The sequence below is a fragment of the Peromyscus eremicus genome, chromosome 13, assembly GCF_949786415.1.
Source record: "Peromyscus eremicus chromosome 13, PerEre_H2_v1, whole genome shotgun sequence".
NCBI lineage: Eukaryota > Metazoa > Chordata > Mammalia > Rodentia > Cricetidae > Peromyscus > Peromyscus eremicus.
In genome coordinates this window covers 44,046,204-44,066,498 of record NC_081429.1, presented here as the reverse complement: position 1 = coordinate 44,066,498, position 20,295 = coordinate 44,046,204, and the positions used below count along the sequence as shown (strand labels likewise).

General features: G+C 39.0%; 1 protein-coding gene across 2 annotated transcripts in view; it reads left to right on the top strand.

The window, feature by feature from the left end:
* Cps1 (carbamoyl-phosphate synthase 1) overlaps positions 1 to 20,295 on the top strand; it is a 187,014-nt gene that overhangs the window by 43,484 nt on the left and 123,235 nt on the right. The window contains exon 1 of one of the 2 annotated variants that reach the window (XM_059278328.1): positions 4,417 to 4,498. The exons of the other annotated variant lie outside the window; for it this stretch is intronic. The gene's annotated coding sequence lies outside the window, so the exon portion shown is untranslated. Of the gene's footprint in view, positions 1 to 4,416; positions 4,499 to 20,295 lie in introns of those variants that run through there. 2 annotated transcript variants of the gene reach the window in all.

Below are 20,295 nucleotides of genomic sequence, written 5' to 3'. Positions count from 1 at the left end.
CAGTGTCTTGGTCACCAAGAACTCTAAGGCAATTTAGAGAGTGTTGAAAGAATCTTAGTGGATGATAACAGACAGCTTCAGACTTAATGTGATGCAAAAAGATCTGCATTACTGCCAAAATTCAAGTTACAAAGTTAATTAATTTTTTGACTAGAGAGTCATTTAGAGGGCAAGATATTCCTTTGAAAATATTATGTGGTATTGTATTCCCCCAAATATTGTGCATGCTAATAAACTTATCCGGGGTCAGAGACAGAGCAGCCACAATATTAAACAGGAAGGATAGGCAGTGGTGGTACATGCCTTTAATCCTAGCATTCCAGAGGCAGAAATCCATGTGTTCAAGGATACAGACAGGCATGGTGACTCATCACGCTTTAATCCCAGAAAGCAAGCCTTTAATCCCAGGCAGTGGTGGTAGAAAGCAGAAAGGTATTTAAGGCGTGAGGACCAGAAACTAGCAGCATTTGTCTGGTTAAGCGTTCAGGCTTTCGAGCAGCGGTTCAGCTGAGAGCCATTGGGATGAGGACACAGAAGCTTCCAGTCTGAGGAAACAAGACCAGCTGAGAAGTTGGCCAGGTGAGGTTAGCTGTGGCTTGTTCTGTCTCTTTGACCTTCCAGAATTCACCCCAATAACTGGCCCAGGTTCATTCTTATTAATAAGACTTATGCTACAGTATTAGATTAAAAATATTATGAAGAATAAAAAGACATCTGGATAAAATTCTAAGTAAAAAGCTTTATATGTAGTGCTTTTAAGTTCTCAATTAGTTTCTTGTTCTGAAATGATTGTGCTTATATTCTGAATTACATGTAGACATTTCTGTCTTCCTTCACTATTTCCTCTTAAAACTAAGGTGATGGCTTGAAGGAATACTTGGGAATGGTAGCTGATAGTTATGTTGGCCTTTTAGAGCTAAAGGTTACTAGATCAAGAAAGCCAAATGCCTTAGCTTCTTCATGTGGTTGTATGCTCATAATTCTGATGTTTATAATGTTGTATTGTTCTATAGAAATAAATTTTTTAAAGTTGAATTTGAAATTATTTAAAATTTCTGTTTAGACGGTAACACTATGAATAACATATAGGTCTGTCAATGAGTTTAATGTTAACAGAACAATCCCTATTTGTGGTGCGTTGTATTTCAAACAGTTTTAAAACAGTTTTAGGATTTGGATCAAATGTTAACTTACAGTCCAAATAGGAGGAAGAACATAATGATTTGGATAGGATAAAGTTTGTGTGTGTGTGTGTGTGTGTGTGTGTGTGTGCGCGCATGTGTGCATGTGTGTGCATGTGTGTGCATGTGTGTGCATGTGTGTGTGTGTAGACTAGAGGATACCATTCCTAAGAACTCCATTACTTCTTTTGTGATAAGGTTGCTCCCTGGGACCTGGGGCAAACCGATTAAGCTAGGCTGGATGGTAGGCAAGCCCCAGGGACTCTCCTGCTTCTGCTTTCCTAACTCTGGGGTTGCACGTGTGTGCCACCACTTCTGGCATTTTTGCCTAGGTTCTGGGGAATCAAATTCAGGTTCTCCTACTTGCAAGGCAAGTCCATTCCCAACGGAGCCATGCCCCTGTCCCCATGACTCAGTTTTAAGGAACTCCTTTTCTGGTGATTTGTAAGTCTTTTAGCCTAAGAAAAATCATTGTTATTATTGAGCTAACATGTAGAATAGTGTAAGAAGTGGCCAATGAAATTGAGAAAAGCTTGGAAGAGCAATGCTAAGAAGTCACTGTTCAGACTCCTTTGGAGAGCTATTTAACCATGAAAGACAGAGAACTGGTATCTGATGAGGCTTACCACCATCTTTCTCACATTATTTTGTATAGATGGGGCTCAATGGAGGACACCATAAGATATGGAAAAGGTATTTGCTTTTCCATGTGCTGAAAGTTAGATATGAGGTTGAGAAATTGAAATCTTATGAATAAGAGATCTTGAAAACTGCAAGACTAACAATAGTAACAGTAAAGATAAGCTAACACTCCGTGGAATTTCTCATAACTTAGGCAGAGTTGTACGCATACTGTGCAGATTTCATTCATTTAGTCCTCACTGAGACCATGGTGTATGTAAGTTCTTTTTGTAATTATACAGACTAGGCACACTGAAGGCCATTAGGCAATTTTTCTAAGTTCTCATATTTAATAAATGGGTGAACCAGGATATACACTAAATAGTAATGTTCCTGAGGCTATGTTCTCTCTCTTTTATTGTGTGTATATATGTTGTTGTGTGTGCATATGTGTGTGCACATGTCTGTGCATATACATGTGGAAGCCAGATATGGATGTCAGGTATCTTTCTTAATGTCTTACTGTTACTCTTGCTGTGATGAAACACTATGACCAAATCAACTCGGAAATGAAAGGATTTACTTGGTTTATGCTCCACATTACTGTTCCTCATGGAAGAAAGTTAGGACAGGAATTCAAACAGGGTAGGAACCTGGAGGCAGGAGCTGACACAGAGGCCATGGAGGGGTGCTGCTTACTGGCTTACTGACCATGGCTTGCCCAGCCTGCTTTCTTATAGAACCGAGGACCACCTGCCCAGGGGTGGCCCCACCCACAATGGGCTAGGTCCTCTCACATCAATCATTAGTTCGGAAAGTGCTGTATAGTCTTGGCTACAGCCCAGTTGGATGAAGGCCTTTTCTCAGCTGAGGTTCCCTCTTCTCCAACGACTCTAGCTTGTGTCAAGTTGACAAAAAACTAGCCAGCACACTCAAACTCCCTCCACTTTACTTTTTAGTGTTTCTTACTGATTCTGGAGCTTACTGATTCAGCTGGGCTGGCTATCCAGTAGTCCCCAGGGATCCTCCTGTTTCTGCCTCTCTAGCACTAAGATTATAGGCATGTGCCACTGTGCCCAATATTTGTTGTGGAGATTCAAATTCAGGACCACCTCATGCTTACATGGCAAGCACTTTCCTGACAGGCACCTCCCCAGATCAAGTTTCTTAAGATATGCATACATCAATTAAAGTTTTGCCCATCTAGATAGATTCACTGCAGTGGACATGGAAGAACAGGTTTATATCAGCTCTTGGTAAAATAAATGCTGATTTTTAAAAAATGAATTACATTATTTTCTTGCTTGCAATGTGGGGGCTTCTTGGATGCTCTATATACATCTACTTCTAGAAGAAAGCTCAGGGATCTTGTGATAGATAGGGCTTGGTAAGGGAGATCGGCCAAATGATTATTAGTGAACACTGGACGTTATCTCATTTCAGGAAGCAATCATTCATTTTTCTTGTTCTTCAAGGAGAGTGGTTGAAGAACAGGTAACTAACCTCTGGCGCTTGCCAACCCCTGGTTTGATCAGACAGTAAACTGTTCAATTAAGCTTGTGTCCTTTGCTGTCTTTTTCTAGCTGCTCTCTGATCAGTCAAAGTGTAATTTGAGTGGTAGAGCCATGTTGGATGTTCCTGCCACATGTTCTGATGAGTTAGCATGCTGCTGTTGTCACACAGCTTCTTAAAGGAAGCATCATGCTATCCTGTGGGGAAATAAGCAATGTTTTGATTGCAAATAGACTGCTCATGGAGGGGCTGCCCGTGGTTGCACATGTCGCTTAGGCACGCAGCCAGCCTGGGAGTGATTGATGGGTACTCTGCTCCCTCCAGGTGCACATTCACTTGTGCTGGGAAAGGAATGAAGGGCACCTTTGGAAGAGGAGGGACTGTGGTAATCATTTCATCTTTCTTCTGCTCAATGCACACTCATTCTTGAAGGATATATGAATGCCCACTCTTGTGGCAACTCTCCTAGACCATTACTCTGTATTGCAGGTTCAATTTGTTCATTTCTAGTACTGTTTCACAGTGACAATTATTGACTCTGGTATATCGCCTGATTGCATGCTTCTGTTAACTTGAAAGTGTCTAAGAAGGATCAGAAAGTAAGGTTTCAGTGGGTGATGTTACCAGGGAATACACAGATGAGAAGTCATCATACTGGCTTTTGAATTTATGCTCGAAACTCATGGGGATCAAAGAGAGGCTGAGCTTTTCTGTCATTGAAGTTTGCCTGGTTGGCTGGAAATGGCCACCCCTTGCCAGTCTGACTTGATTTAATTATGCTGGATCTGTTTGGTCCCATGCTAGGTTCTCTTCTTTGTCTCTTCTCAGCTACACATTGCCAGGTAGCACAAAAACCACACTGGCACTCGGAAGAGTGTGCTATCCCTTTGGTTTCCTCTGCCTCCTCTGTTTTTTTTTCCCCTTCGGACTTTATTGAACCATCGAACTCCTCTTGTATCCTTTGAGCTTCATAGTCAGCATCTGGCTGTGCTTTTTGTGCATGGGAATTTGGCTAGGTCTCTGGATCTATACCATACCTCATACCCAAACTCTGGCTGTCTTTCATGGACACACCCTCTAAATACTCTCTTGTTTTTTCTTAAGGATACTCAGGAGTTTGTGGTTGCTTTTGGTGTAGACAGTGAACTCTGGACCTCCAAGAAACATTCCCTGGCTCATATGTGGTGAGCTCTTTCCTGCTGTATTGCTCTGAAGCCATGTTGAATGAGCCTGTAGTGCTCTCTGGCTGTACTTTGAGAAACAAAGCATTAGATCCCTTCTCTAAGTGTCTGGGATGTCTTCAAATCTGGGGAGGGAAATGTGTACACTGTAGTCATTATCTGCCCACATTAGCATGCGGCAATATACTCAACTTCTTAAACAGAGACTTAGTTCCTGCTGCCCCTCTCCACAAAGGTTTTAAGCAGTTTTTAATATTGGACTCCTTTTTATTCTTGCTTCAAGTTTTGTTCTTAAAAAATACCCTACTGAGTCACTGAAGTTCTGGCCAATTGGAATTTACAAACCCATTTTCTTATACTACTACCTGAACGTCTTGCTTTCTATACCTTTATCTTAGTTCCTGGCTTTAAATGGTCAGATTTTAATACCAAATCTGTGAAATGACAATGTGGCTCTCTGCTGTATTTACTCTGTTCAGGAAGCAAGTATTGCTGCTGTTTCATTTAGTGGGTAGGGTAGAAAACATGACACTCACTGAGACTGAAACACATTTGCTACTATTTCAAAAATAGCATCCAGCTATAAAGCAGTCATTTTTTTTACTACATACACTTAGTAAAAAGAGTTGACTCTTCCCACCTTTTCATTCATTCATTCATTCATTCTCTCTCTCTCTCTCTCTCTCTCTCTCTCTCTCTCTCTCTCTCTCTCTCTCTCTCTCTCTCTCTCTCTGTGGCCAGAGGAGATATGAGATGTGCTCTTCTATAGCTCTCCATCTTATGATTCAGAGAGATTACGCTGAAGTTCACTCACCCCGGGACAAACGTGTGTCTGCTGAAGCTACACTATCATCACCAGTGTAATTCTGTGTCCAGCCTGAGGGAAGTTACCCAAACACATCTTGAATATATCCCATGAGGGACAAGTTCCCACACAAGGGCTTTATGTGCACACAGTCTTTGAAAACTGCACATAACTTCCAAGTTTGAAAGAAATTCATTATTTAGTACTAAGAATCTCAATTTAAAAAAAAAAATCTGTGTAGTCTGTTTTGGTACAAGTTCAATGGATTAACAACCCCAAATGGGCCAGTAGGTCCCCAAAGACTACTGGAACCCAATTGTGGGTATCTTTTGTCATAGTGCTTTTATAGCAAGTAAATGAATTTGCTGAATAGATCTTATATCCAACAGGCGAGAAATGAGAGTTAAAGAAAAAGAACACAGAAACAAATGATTGCCTGGAAACCTTGACTGATTTCTGGATTGCTTTGTAAACTAAAGCTAAAAAGCATGAGGCAAATGAACACAGGAAAAAAAAAAGCATTCAAAAGGCGAGGTCTTTGCTTCATCATTTCATGATAGAAATGATGGCTGTTGAAAGACTGTGATAAGTTTAAATAAGATTGGTGAACACACTAGAAACCCAGAAAATTCCAACGTTCACCATTCTCACCAGTGATACCAGAAGCATTTTGATGGGAATTTCTTCAGCTTTTGACCTTTGAAATGCTGATAAGCTGCCAAGGTGTATTATCTATTATCTAAAGGTGAATTTATCAGTTTTGGATTTTTATTTCCTCAAGTCACCAAAAGGTTCAATTGTAGCACATTGCTAAGGGGTTAATTTTCAAACCAATGAGTGGTAAGAAGGGCTAGTGTTAAGAGAAAAAAAAAGCAATTATAACTGGTAAAAATCTTTATGTGTGAGTGATTTTCTTTTACATTTCCTAAGTATTCTGGAGGAATGGCAATTTCCTAGTTCAGTCTGGCTGGAATGATAGGTAAAGGCTGGTGAGCCTCTTGTAAAAGGAGCTGTCATGTTCCACCAATGCTGTCTGCCACACACAAATAACACAAACAACACCTGCCAAAGCAGTACTCTGAAGTCCTGAGTGTTGACACATCCCAACACTCTCTAGGTGTTACAGCATCATTGTTCAATTGCAGTCTTAATCAAATATGATACCTTGATTCAAAAGTGCATGTCTATGTCACCAATTTGTGGTAAGCTGCCCCACTTCCCTAAACAATGTGGCATTTTATATAGGAATTATTAATCAGCTGTGATTATTTTAGAATCAAAAGTGGTGTGATTCATCAGCTCTTGTTTGCAGAGGATGTGCTTATGCTGAGTCTGGCCTTGCATGGAGAGTAAAGTAATCCACTCGCCTACCAAACACTTGCTGTTTCTTCTTCCATGCTGCTCCCCGAAACTACTCATCTCTTCTGGCTGAAATAACAACACATACATATATATCTATGTATCATATATCTATCCATCCATCTATCAATGTATGTATCAATCCTCCATCCATCCATCTATCTATCATCATGTATGTATATATGTATCTATCATCTACTTATATATCTATTCTATCATCTATCTATCTAACATCTATCTATCTATCTATCTATCTATCTATCTATCTATCTATCTATCTATCTATCTAACTATCCATCTATCCATCCATCTATCTACCTACCTACCTGTATCTCCTTGCTGTATAGAGCAGGCACAATTTTAAAATGTAAATGAATAACCTACTTAAGTGGCTTTTTTTCCCTCTGAGCAATGGTGTTGTCATTCATTAGCTTTCATCTATCAGTCATTTTTCTCTGTTTGTGCCAGGACTTAAAACAGGAATAAAGATCATGTAATTATATAACAAAATTAGTTTTGCAATTAGTGAGGTGACTTTTTTTAGGTTTCTCTCTTGTTCTAATAGATCATTCATATTTTAAAAGACATTTGAATTTTGTAAGAACTTATATTTAATAATTAAGCTTTATCTTCATTTCTTTCCATTTTATGCATAAATTCACAATAATATCAATTTAACATATTCTGTTTTGTATGTTGCAGATTACATAGTAGAACCATATAGAATGAGGGTGCAATTGCTCTTTATGAGAAATCAAAACTCTTCTTTTGAGACAGGGTTACTGTGGAGTTCAGGCTAGCCTCAAATTCATGATCCTCTTGATTTAACTTTCCAAGTGCTGGGATTACAGGTGTGTACCACTGTTCTTCTTGATAAATTAGGAAAATATAATTCTATAATAGCAAAACTTACTAATCATTAAAGTGAGGCATATTTCTGCATTTAATTTTAGTAACTGACTCCCAATTCTTTTATTTTTAATGGAAATTATCTTGTCTATCATAACCACTTTGTGTTAATGTTCTTGAGATTGACATTGTTCCCTATTTAACTATTATCCTATAATTATAAATCAATGGGAACCACTGGGAATTTTAGGGCAACACTGAGGCACTATTTTTCAACAGCATCCAAATACTTCCCCATGTTTACCTATAATTCTATAATAAAACATTTAAATAAAGTATAAAATATTACTAATATCACCATACTCTTGGTTATCATATTTAACATCATTTATTTTATCTGATTTTAGTCACATGAGCAGTACATTGCTATATTCTCCATGTGGAATAATTAAATTGTCAGAGCTAAGTTAAAAATTAATCTTGCCAGGCGGTGGTGGTGCATGCCTTTAATCCCAGCACTCGGGAGGCAGAGCCAGGCGGATCTCTGTGAGTTCGAGGCAAGCCTGGGCTACCAAGTGAGTTCCAGGAAAAGGTGCAAAGCTACACAGGGAAACCCTGTCTCGAAAAAACCAAAAAAAAAAAAAAAATCTTCCCATGAAACAATAATTCTTCCAAATACAGAGGAAAACATCATGATTATCTTTAGCACATCTTTTTAGATTTTTAGATTTTTTTCCTAGTCATTCACAGATAAAATTATAAAATGTGGGTATGTGTCTGAATGCTTTACTAATGTTATACCATGCACATCACTCTGTATAATTGCTTTTTTTAAAAAAAAAAACCCATCAGTGTGCCTTAGAGATTGTTCCATTCAAGTTCCATCATAATAAATAGGGAAACCTTGAGAAGACAACTGAGTCTCTGCTTCAGTTCCCTCATATGTATGTGTAATGGGAATAACAATAGTGTCCATCTTGTCGTATTATTGAAGCATGATACTAGTTAATGTCTACGAACCCTTCAGAACAGAGCTGCCATCCAGTAGCATTATGCCAGTGTTTAAGTCCACTCTGATTTTGTGATATGCTGCAGAACATTTCAGCGTGGTCCTACTTTTTTTTTTTTTCATAGAAACATCTCTATTGATTACTTTGAAGCAAGACTTGGAATTCCCTGCACGTGGCTCAAATGAGCAATGAAGTTGTAGATTCTTAAATAATGTATCTGGTCTATTTCATCGACTAGAAACACATCTTTCATTTAACGTGCTAAACTCTCTTCGGAGGTGTAGTGCTGTGGTCCAAGAACTCCGTTTAGGTAACTGGCTCCCCCATTCCTCTTCATGACAGTCCCTTAGCTCATGCCATTGGGAGGTAGAGAAGGGAAAGGTGCTGGGGACCAGTGGCTTTTGCTGGACCATCCATCATTTCTACAAAGGGATGAGCTGTCAGGGACTCTGTATTGGTCCTAAGTGTGTTGTTCGCTGCTCAGTCTGTTCTTTGGCGGTGATACTGGATTCTGGTTGGGCCGCGTGTTGCTTGTTTGAAGTGTTCTGCCTCCAGGAGTCTTTTTTTAATCTGGATTCCAGCCCTCTCCATTCCTCTTATTCTTTCTGAACCTCTGTGATGTGACACTGAGGACTGGGATAATTCCGGGAGCCTCATTTGTTTCTTGGTCCTGGGCTGCCATGGGCATCAATCTCCACTATTGATGGTCTGTGGCCGTTGTTAACTTCATCCTTTACTTCTCTGAAGAGTGGTCCTTGTTTGCAGTCTGGGTTTAGGAGTGTAAACAAAGGAACTGATCTGACACTTGTGTTTCCATTCTTCATTTCCCTTCACCCTTCATAGAAGTGGTGAATTTGGGCCATGCTTCATTCATGCCGTATCTCCTCCTACCCTCTACTCAGAGACCTTGCAATGGAAATAGGAAGTAATTAACTAGCCTTTTAGTGATATGCAAGACTGCTAACTAATTTCCATCATCTAGGCTGGGTCAAGAGAAATGAACAACATTTAAGGTATAGAAAGTTCCTTCTCCCTGGACATGTCTGACTGTTTAGAACTATTACCTTCTGACTGAAACTAGAAGAGAAGCACAAAACGTTTTCGTCTTGTTTTTCAAAGATAACAATCCTAACGTAGCTCAAATAAATGAGTGTGCGGATGGACAAGGCCAGCAAGACTAGTTTCAAAACAGAAAAGAACATTAATACATTTAAATGTTATTTGCATGGATTCATTGCTGACACAATGCATATATATTCATATTGCATATACATTTATAATTTTGTGCACACGTTTTTGTATCTCTTTAAGCTACATATTGAGAAGTATGATTACCATAGGAAATGCATATTTGATATTTTACTGTATAATGACAAATTACACTAGACCATTTTTTTAAAATTTCATTTTATTTTGTAGTGTGTGTGTGTGTGTGTGTGTGTGTGTGTGTGTGTGTTACACATGTGGAGGTCAAAGGGCAGCTGTGGGCTTCTGGTCTCTCTTTCCATCAAGTGGGTCCCAGGATCAAATAAGGGTGTTCAGGCTTGGTGACAGGAACTTTGACCCACTGAACCAGCTCACCAGCTGTGCTAGACCACTTTGATTCTCTTTCTATTTCTAAAAGGAGTATTGCTTGCTAAAGTTAGACATTTCATATAATGTGTTCATACAGAAGTCTCCCAACAACCCTCCACAGCTGTGATCATCATATTCCCATTTTACATATGAACAAACAGAGGTTTGAAGAGTTAGAGCAGCTTGCTGAAGGGTGACCAGTTTGGGAGGCTTTTCAAACCAAGCCTAAGAATTATACTAATTCTTCTTCATACAGGAAACACGTTGTCACTTTGAGCAAATTCTCATAACCTCGACTGTTACTGTTTCCCTCACAACTTAATAATCTAAGATAAAAGCAAAAGATCATATTGTAAATAATGTCCTCTGTGAGCCCAGTTTAAATAGCTATTTAGTGATCAAGGGCAGGTTGTTGGCCGCACGTCCTTTTGGCCCACAGCCCTTCAGTACACAGGGAAAAGGCACAAAACTCAGTTGAATTGGGTGTGAGATGAATTTCAGCACTAGGGACAGTGAGACCTCAGGCATTGCCCTGAAACTGGAATTGTGAGGGGTGTACTCTGTCCAGAGGGACCCATATTGTTTGAAGTCAGCCTCACACACTAACTACTACAGGCATTTTTTTTTTTTAAATTGAGACTGACATAAGCCAATTCTTCAGATCAGAAAAAGAGAAAAATCTCTTTGAACTGAGCTGTGATATTTAAAAATCTCTCCTTTCGGGTCTGTCGCCTGGCCTATCAAGCTCCTCCAGGAGTAAATTGTCGGCTGATGAAATGCACGTACTGTAGCCCGGAGTGTGTCCTATCTGCAGGGCTGGCTCCAGCCTGAGGCACACACATCTCTGGCTGCTCTTTTCTATCTATAAGTTAGAGCCCTGGCCTCTGCAGGCAGAACACCCTGTTCAGCAGCTGCGGCTCGTTATCAGCTTTATCCAGAATAACAAACAGAACAAACACGTTTTGCAAGGGTTACTCCCCCCCCCCCCCTTATGCAGAGAAGTAGGAATGAAGCAATCAGCGAAATGCTGATTGATCAGTGTGCTGACTTGGAGAAGTCCAAGGCCACATTAGTACTGTTCACCCCGTAAAATGAAAAAAACACAAAAATTTTGCTTAGAACTTTATTTAAGCTAATATTTCTGTAAAGTTCAATTTTGTCCAAAGGGAAAAAAAATGAAAAAAAAAACCTTTTGCTTCGTTTATTATAATTTACTCATGTGGATTGCCTTGTAATATCATGGTAGCTAGTTTTTATAAAGAGAATTCATAGTATTTGGCCAGTGTTGTTTGACCAGAGAGAAGTGGAATTGTGTAAAACGAACTGTATAATGAGAAGAGACTGTCAGTGAACCAGCTTAATCACGCCCCACCAACTCCTACAGGCACACCCTGACATCTTTACCAGAAACTGAGTCATCTCTAAAATCCAAACATCTTTATTCTCTCATCCCTTCCCCTATTTTTTGAACTCTTGTATTCACTGTATGGTTTCTTCAGATCTGCCTAAATAGTTCTTTGAGCGTATTTTGGTGTGCTGGGGGAAGGTTATGGGTGTGTGTGTGTGTGTGTGTGTGTGTGTGTGTGTATGTGTGTGTGTATGTGTGTGTTGTATATACAGACATGTGGAAGCCAGATACTGATACTGAGTGTCTTTTTCTATTGGCTTCCACTTTACTTTTTAAGATAGAGTCTCTCATTGATTTTGTTGATCACCTATATGTTGTAGATCACCTATATGTTGTAGATCACCTATATGTTGTAGATCACCTATATGTTGTAGATCACCTATTTGGCAAGACTAGACACTCAGCATGTGTTAGGGAACCTCCTGTCTTTGACTTTCTAGTGCTGAGATTTCAGGTGAGAACCACTACTTCTTTATTGTTTTGAGATAAGACTTCTTTGTGTAGCCTTGACTGTCCTGGAACCAGCTCTGTAGACCAGGCTGTAACTCAGAGATCTGTCTGCCTCTGCCTCCCTAGTGCTGGGATTATAGGCATGTGCCACCAGCATCTGGCTGCCATTTTTTAAATTTACTTTTATTTTTTTAATGTGAGTGATGGAGATCTAAACTCTGGTCCTCATGTTTGGATGGCAAGGACTTTGCTGACTGAGACATCTCACCTTTGAGCAATCTTCTCATTTATCTCAGAACTTAAGGTCCACTGTGGTTATTCTTTTCCTCCTATTTCACAGTCCCATTTGTTTCTGTCTAGCCAGGCAACTCTATTACCAATTACTCACTGGTGAGGAATATGCCATCTGCTAGGTTGCACACATGTCTTAGAAAATATCTGACGACAATCATGTTCATGGATATTCTGATGTCACTATCACCATCTCAGATGAAAATTTGATGCTATTGGGTCTTGCTGTCATACTGTAAGGAGCACAGGACCCTACTTTTCTGAGGAGTTTTCTTTCTTTCTTTCTTTCTTTCTTTCTTTCTTTCTTTCTTTCTTTCTTTCTTTCTTTCTTTCTTTCTTTCTTTCTTGTTTTTTTACTGTTTGAGAATTTCATGTATGCATATAATGTTTTGATCTGTCTATCCCCATTTCTCTTCCCTCCAATTCCTCCTCTATTTTTCCCATCACTAGTCCCCCCCCATGTCTTTTTTTTTTAAACTTAATGAGTTTGCTCAGTGCTGCCAGTGTGTGCCTGAGCTCAGAATCATCTACTGTACTCATGGGTAGCCTATCAGAGGCCACATCCTTCAAAAGAGTTTTCTTAGACCTTGCAACCGTCAATGGAAAACGATATCATTCAAAAGTGGAAGCTGTAAGGTAGCCGTGCTCTCTTCCTTACACTACTGAATTTATCACTTCCAGCAAGGAGCAGTCATCTATGCCCTCTACCCTCCAGTTATAACTAATGGAAATGTTCCCCGCTTATCAGAAGTAGTCACTTTTCCCCCTGCTCTTCATATTTCCTGATCATTTTCCCTTCCTTGTTTGCCATCTTTCCGTCCCACCAAACAGTGCCTGGAAGGAGTCATCAACTTTTAGTTCAAACCCTTCACACATGATTTTTCTTCTAGTCGGAATTACGTCCTTTCCACAGTACCCACTTAATTAATATGTACCACCCCATTTCATCTGCCACTAGCCACTCAGATAAAATTTGTTCCCACTGCTATTGTCTATCAAAACACTCCAATTTTCCTTGCAGTGTTTATAATCAAATATAATATGGGATGTGAGTGATTACTACACTCTCTTAACACACTGACATCCCCATGTAACGCTGTTTTCTATTTCTGTAACAAAATATCAGAGGTAGTTTATAAAAAAATCACTTCCTTAATGGTTCAGGAGGTTCAAGAGTATGGCATTGATGTGGATTCTGTTAACGTAGACATCACAGTGGGCATACAAAAGAAAGGACCATATCGTGAATAAAGAATCAGGGATGTGGGGAGGGGCTAACACCAGCCTTCTAAGCTCAACCTCTCATAGGTTAAGCTAAGATTGCAACATTGTAGACCAAGTTTCTAAACTATGAACCATGGAGAGATACACTTGAATCATACAATGTTCTGCTTCTGGCCTCCCATGCTCCTGATCTTACACAGCAAAATTCAATTTTTTTTTAATCTCCACTATCCATAGTCATCAAAGTCTTACCTATCTGCACATCATTCAAAGGTACAAGTTAAGTGTCCCATCTGAGGTTCAAGGAAAGCCATTTTACCACAAATCTTTGTAAAACACAAAACCAACTTATATACTTCCAAGAGGAAACAATGCAATTGGAACAGGAATGTCTGTTCCAAAAGGGGGACGTGGGCAAAGAGAAAGGAGTAAAATCGCCTCAGAAGTAAGACTGAAACCCAGCAGAGCAGACAGTAAATCCCTAAGTCCGCAATTGAGAACCCTATGATGAAGAGTGGGTCCCCAGAGCCTTGGGAAGCCCCGCCCCTGTGCCCCTGTGGCTATGTGGGTTGCAGAATGTTCCATGCCTGGAGCCTGTAGTAGATTGCCAATGGTTCTCTTATTCTAGGGTCATGGCTTCACTATGCATGATCCCATTGGGGACCCTCTGCAGGAGCTTTGACCCCATGGTAAGCTTCCACCTGCCCATTTGGACTTTCTTTTGAAGTTAAAATGCAAGCTGGCATGCCCTCACGACTCTTGCCCCTTTAACCTGAAAAATCAGCGCTATATGGATGCCACCATGGTCTGTCACTCCACCAGTGCCTGGACCTATTGGAACTATGGATATGTGGAACATTTTGTTGAAAACCCATGAAGTGTATCTCGAGGTAACTCTGGACTGTGAGCCTGTGGAGGGTGCTTCAAGGCCATTTCCAGAAACAATTGTGCCCTGGACCTAGGATTGGAGTGGAACTTTGAAGATTTTGGAGATGCACTTGAGACCTTTTCCAGTTGTGCTGAAGGGACGCTAATGACCCCCATTTTTTTTTCTGGGATAATTTCTTTAGCAAACAGGTTGCTGAGCTGCCCATGGTTTTATTTTCCAGAACATGCCATTTTCTCTTTCCCTGGCCAGGCTGTGAGTACTTCAGAGGTTTCTTCTCTGTTTTCTCTTGCTCCTGGGACTCATTACCAGTCTAACTAAACATGGTCAATAATACCAATGCTGATATCCAAGTACTTTGTTGCCAATTCTGTTGGACAAAGTACTCTACGGCTTTTAAGCTTGGCTTTCTACAGAGTCTTTGGGCATGGTTACAACGCAGCTAAGTTATTCAGTGGGCCTAATAAGACTAGCCTCTTCCTTAGTTTTCAATAGGATCATTCTTTCTGTGATCTGAGCTCTGCTACAGGTTTCCATCTTCCAAGTCTTCCACCCAGAATCTTTGTATTGCCTTTTCTAGTACTCTTCCAACTACTGTCCACCCCATTGCTCCATAGCCAATTCCAGATTTTTCAGGTATTGTAACAATGATGACCTTACTTCTCAGTACCCATTTTCTATATAACTTGGTTTTCTGTTACTATAACAAAATACCCAAGATTAAATACTTTATTACAAAAGAGGTTTATTTGGTGCCTAGTTTTAGAGATTGATGGACATGGTACTGGCATTGGCTCTGGTGATATTCCCACAGTGGTTTGTATTATGGAGGGATCCAGAGTGGGGCTGCATGATAAGAGCTGAGGTGGGGCTAGGAAGCACCTTTCTTCGGTGTCACATGTGAAAGACCTCACAGCTTCCCAACATTACCTAACCAGGGACAAGCTAACAGCATATGAACCTTTAGGGGATATACTCGAACCATGTCTGATCTCAGCACTCTGATTCACTTATACTTGTTAATACCCATGAGGTGGGAGGTATGAGAGCATGCCAAGGTGTTTCTCCTTTGTATAATGGAATATCTGGTATACAGTAAAGGCTACTCAACTTTCTGGTTGAAATGGCTGGATGATGAATAGAAGATGAGAATGAATAAGTTAGACAAACAAAATAAGGGTTCAAAACTATTTATCTTCACTGATTATTCCTTAACAAGTCTATGAAGGAGTTTAACATAGATTGTACCCGGTGAGGTTTTATCAAATTAGTTTTTCTTGGGGTGGAGACACAGCTCAATGGTAAAGCACTGATCTAGCATGTGAGAGACGCTGCATTCAATCCTTAGCAACTCAAAAAATTGTTGTGTCTTTGGTATTTTCTCTCAAGATCACAGAAAATGATAGACATTATCTCAGCAACTTACGTATCTCTGCCATTTTGTGATGTTGATTTGTTCAGATTCTAGAAAATCTCTGTGCTGATGAATTGATTTGGCTGAGAGTAGAATGGAGTCATGAGAGAGCCAGGGGTAGAGCTAACCTCTACTTTTTGACTAGCATACTATGCTTGCTTACTTACTAGTAGTCAAAAAAAGCATTGTAGGATTGACTTCGTATTAAATTTGTGATACTGGCAGCTCCCTTCTGAAATGTGTGACTATAACCATTCCTTCTCTACACACCTAGATCTGGTGAGACTACCTTATGCCACTGACTCTTTCTCCATGAACATTGAACTTTCTCAGTTTTCTTATGAGAAGGTGATATATACAAAGGTTAAAGAACTCAACCACTGTAAGGAAATGAATCCATAGGAAAGCTCGGATTTAGGATGTACTGTTGACTTGTGTAAGTACATGGTCATGCTTTTAACCCCCCTTTTAAACATTTAATATTAAAAGCGCCTAACTCTACTGATCACCAAGATTTAATAATATCAAAGGGAGATTAATGGAAACCAGGATGCCTTGCTTTTTGTAGGAGAAGCATTTGTGCATATTTTACTTAATTAAATATCATTTATACATGTAAATGTTACTTAAAACATTTTAAGGCCATAAAAATGTTAATATTCAACCCCATCTAATTAGAATTCTTATATTAATATAAGAACATACATATTCCTTCAGGTGAACATTTTTTTTTATCAGGTTTGAGATAAAGTTGCAAGCTGGAAAATATTTCTGCTGGTTAAATCATTCTGAAGCATACTTAATGTGCAGACCAATAGTTGTCATTTAATAGTGACATTCTGTAAGACATTTGTGAGCATTTTTACTAAGGAAATATGCTAATTTTGGATTTTTTTATTGGATTCCCTCCTATGGTAGTTGTAAGTCAGGTGATCCGACAAGGCCTCTGATCCTATTGGTACCTGCTATATAGCTTGTCTCCTGGACTTTGTAGCCATTTTTTTCTCCAGATGAGATAAGGAAAAGTGTTTCATCTTAGGTCTGGAAGAAACACGGGAGCCCAGTATCCAGGTAGTGGAGTAGTTATTTTCCCAGACATAGCCCAGAGTTTCCAAGCCTGAAGAAAAAGATTAATCTGCTTTTAAAAAGAACTGTCCTAACTTGGGCCTGGACATGGCAGTCTTGTTTCCAGCCATCTTGAGTCTAAGCTTTAACAGTCAAAAATTTGCATGCTTTGACTTTGATGTGGCCCATCTTTTCTTAGCTGCTCACATTCAAGATTTGGAAAAGAAGGAACAGTGGTGAGCTGAGTACTTCATTAGATTCTGATGAGGAGTTTTGAGAAATTTGATTATTACTGAGCTTACAAAACCTTATAACTTTAATATAACTTTGGTACGAACCTTTATATTTCTCTATGTCTTTTGGTAATCATATTGTGGTGTATTTGTGGGATGGGATAAGTGCTGAATATTTATTTTTTCATAAGTATTTGGGGTTTTATTTAAAGATTTAATGCTTTTAAAATGTTTTGACTCATGTGTTTCTAGCATTGAATATTAATCTAAATTCATACTGACATATATTTATCCTGGACTTATGTTTCATATATTTTTAGAAAACGTCTGTTTTTTTTATTACTCATATGAGATTTCATTTTATACGTTGTCTTTTAGTCCTGCATATGCCAAAAGTTTAATTTGCCCGGTGTTGATAATCAGATTTTTCAGCCACATTTGTCCGCTTACAAAGTCTGGTTCTTTTTATTTTCTGAGAAACTGTGGGATCTGAGGAGCTTCCTAGGGTGTGGGTCAACTCCTTTGGGATGTGGGGGGCTTTTGATTTTGTGAAGTGTACAGACATGTGCTCATACAGGGCCGCTGGAGAGGAATATTGATTTGGTCTGTTGTCCTTGGGTCTTGGGGGTCTTGAGCTTCTTAGGTTTGCAGTTCCCTTTCTCTTTCTTTATTGTTCAGTTGACACCAGAGAAGATGTTTCTGCTTCTAAGAATAAACTCTAAAGGCTCTTTGAGTGTGAGTTTTCGCAGGAGCAAGCCTGTCTTCCATTCTCATTTTTATTCTCAGAATTTTTAGCACCGCTCTTGGCCTGTAAAAAACTTTTAGTCAACACTGAAGGAAGGGGGGGATTAAGGATTACCCCTCATGGCTCATAAGAAGTGATACATGCTACTATTTCCTATTTGTTAATGCTAAACAGAGGCAGGGAAAAGATTAATTTAGGATCACACAAACAAAATTGGGAAGAAATCAGACCAAAGCTTTGGAAAACTAGAACATCTTGCATTTCTTAGTCTTGCCCTGTAGTTAAAAAACAACATGGAGATATTTATTAATTTTATTCAGGATAGTAGTGTTAGCATAGGACATACTGTTACAATGTGATGACTGATCATATACACGATGTTCATGAAGAACATGTCTCAGGAAAAAAAAAAGAGCATGATTTTGTAGGAATTTGAAAGTTTGATAGAATACAGGCAAACAGAGAAAGTTCACTATCATTTAGCTTCAGATTTCCTCATAGGGCAAAGCATTGCATTAATTTATGTTGGCTAAGGGAGTCCCAGTCTGCTTTATTTGTCTTTCCTCTGTCAATTCCGTTTTGTACCGGGAAAACTTTAGTAAACACAAGTTGGATGGTTTTTGACACAGTGAGTGTCAAGCCCCGGTGAAGACTGAGTTATGTCTTTTATATGTGTTATTTTATAATCACGCGCTTTTCCTTGGACTTTTTTTTCTTTCTTCTACTTGGTCTACCATGTCCTAAGTATTTTCTCTGGTGAAGTTTGTGTGGCAAAAAGAGAAAAATATCATCCGGGATCTTGAGTACTAGGACAGATTGGAGTCCAGCCAGCTGCCCTAGTGGCAGGTGAAAGAATTCACAGAACTGGACCCTCCCCTGCCCTAGTCTCTGCCAGCAACCTGACTTAACAGTCATGCTCAAGAGCCATTTTGACTTGTCACCATCCCGGCCTACACCTAGACTATGAGCCCAAATTCTACTTACAAACTCTAAGGGCTGAAAAATAGCCACTTAAACAAAGTAATGATGCTAAATGAATATATTTGCCACTTTTTATTATATTATATAAGCATTTAGTTCAATATAATCATTATTTAGGAGAGGGCTTCCTCTTTAAAACATGGACTTTCATGGCACTTAGTCTGGTCTCATAGTTAATTAGCTACAAGTGCAATTTGTATACATAGACAATTTAGAACTTAATTTTGAGACAATCTAGGTGTTTATTTCCATATTTGCAATTCTTGTTTCTCAGGTCACTGCAGCATTTTGATATTCTGTTATTAAGACAAGCTGTGCTGTATCTTTGCAGTAAGTAAGTGCTTTGTGTATTGAAAAGGAAACTAAAATGGAAACTTAACAAACAACAAAGCTTTTATGTTGTGCCCAAAGAACAACTGAAATGTTTTGATTCACTTGTGAATAAAAATTACAGTACTGAAAAGTGCCTGGGCAAAGGCATGGGGTTTTCATTATGACTCAAGTTTTCTAGCCTTGTCCCCTAAAGAGTAAAAGAAGAAAACAATGAAGTGTTAACAAATGATTTAATTTAAAGTATGTTTGTCTTTTATTTAAAGGTTTGTCTATGGGTCAGTCTGTCTACAGGGTGTACAGTTGTATGGACATTTGAGATTTAGAGTTAAGTTGGATCCATTTCTGAGAGATTCCTCAGTTTCTGTGAGAGTAACAATGTTTCATACCTGGACCTTTGCATTCTTATATTACAAGCCTGTCCCCCCAAAGTCCTCCATTTATCTTTGATTTAAATGTATATGAATTGTAATAAGAGAAATGCTACCGAGTGAGTCAATTACAAATGAATTGGTTAGACCATAGCAGAAAACCAGACATGGCAAGTGACTTTTTGAGTCAGAACATTTAATTTTTGAAGAACGCATTCACCATTGTTAGTATAGGTCTTACTCACATTTGAAAAACTTTTCTTTTTCCAAGCAACATTAATGAACCATCTAGACTAACACAGTCCTACTTAGTCTTTGTTCATGCCATCTCTCCTACTCTTTAAAACTTGTCTAATTATTCTTCTTGTTGAACTTCTAGAACTACTGTTCAACCTCAGCATCTCATTACAGTCAATTAAATTTATTTTTCTTTTTTGAGACAGGGTTTACTGTGGCACAGCTGGCCATAAACTTCCTATGTAGCAGAGACTGGCCTTGAACTCCTGGCCTTCCCATCTCCCAAGTGTTAGGATTTTACAGGCACATTCCCAAATTCCCAGCTAGTTAGTTAACTTTTAAACATAACACTTTGAAATCTTTTCATAGTTTTTAACTTTTAAAAAAACGATTCCTTTGCTTTTGCAGATTCTGAAGTTTCTAAGAACACCCTTTATTTCCTAATCCAGGATAAACTGATGGAAATATATTTTCTTCTTTCTGAGCTGTAAATGATCTTAATGAAGGCGAGGAAAGGTTATGGATGAATAACATCAAGTAAACAACACCAGAGTAAAACACTTAATT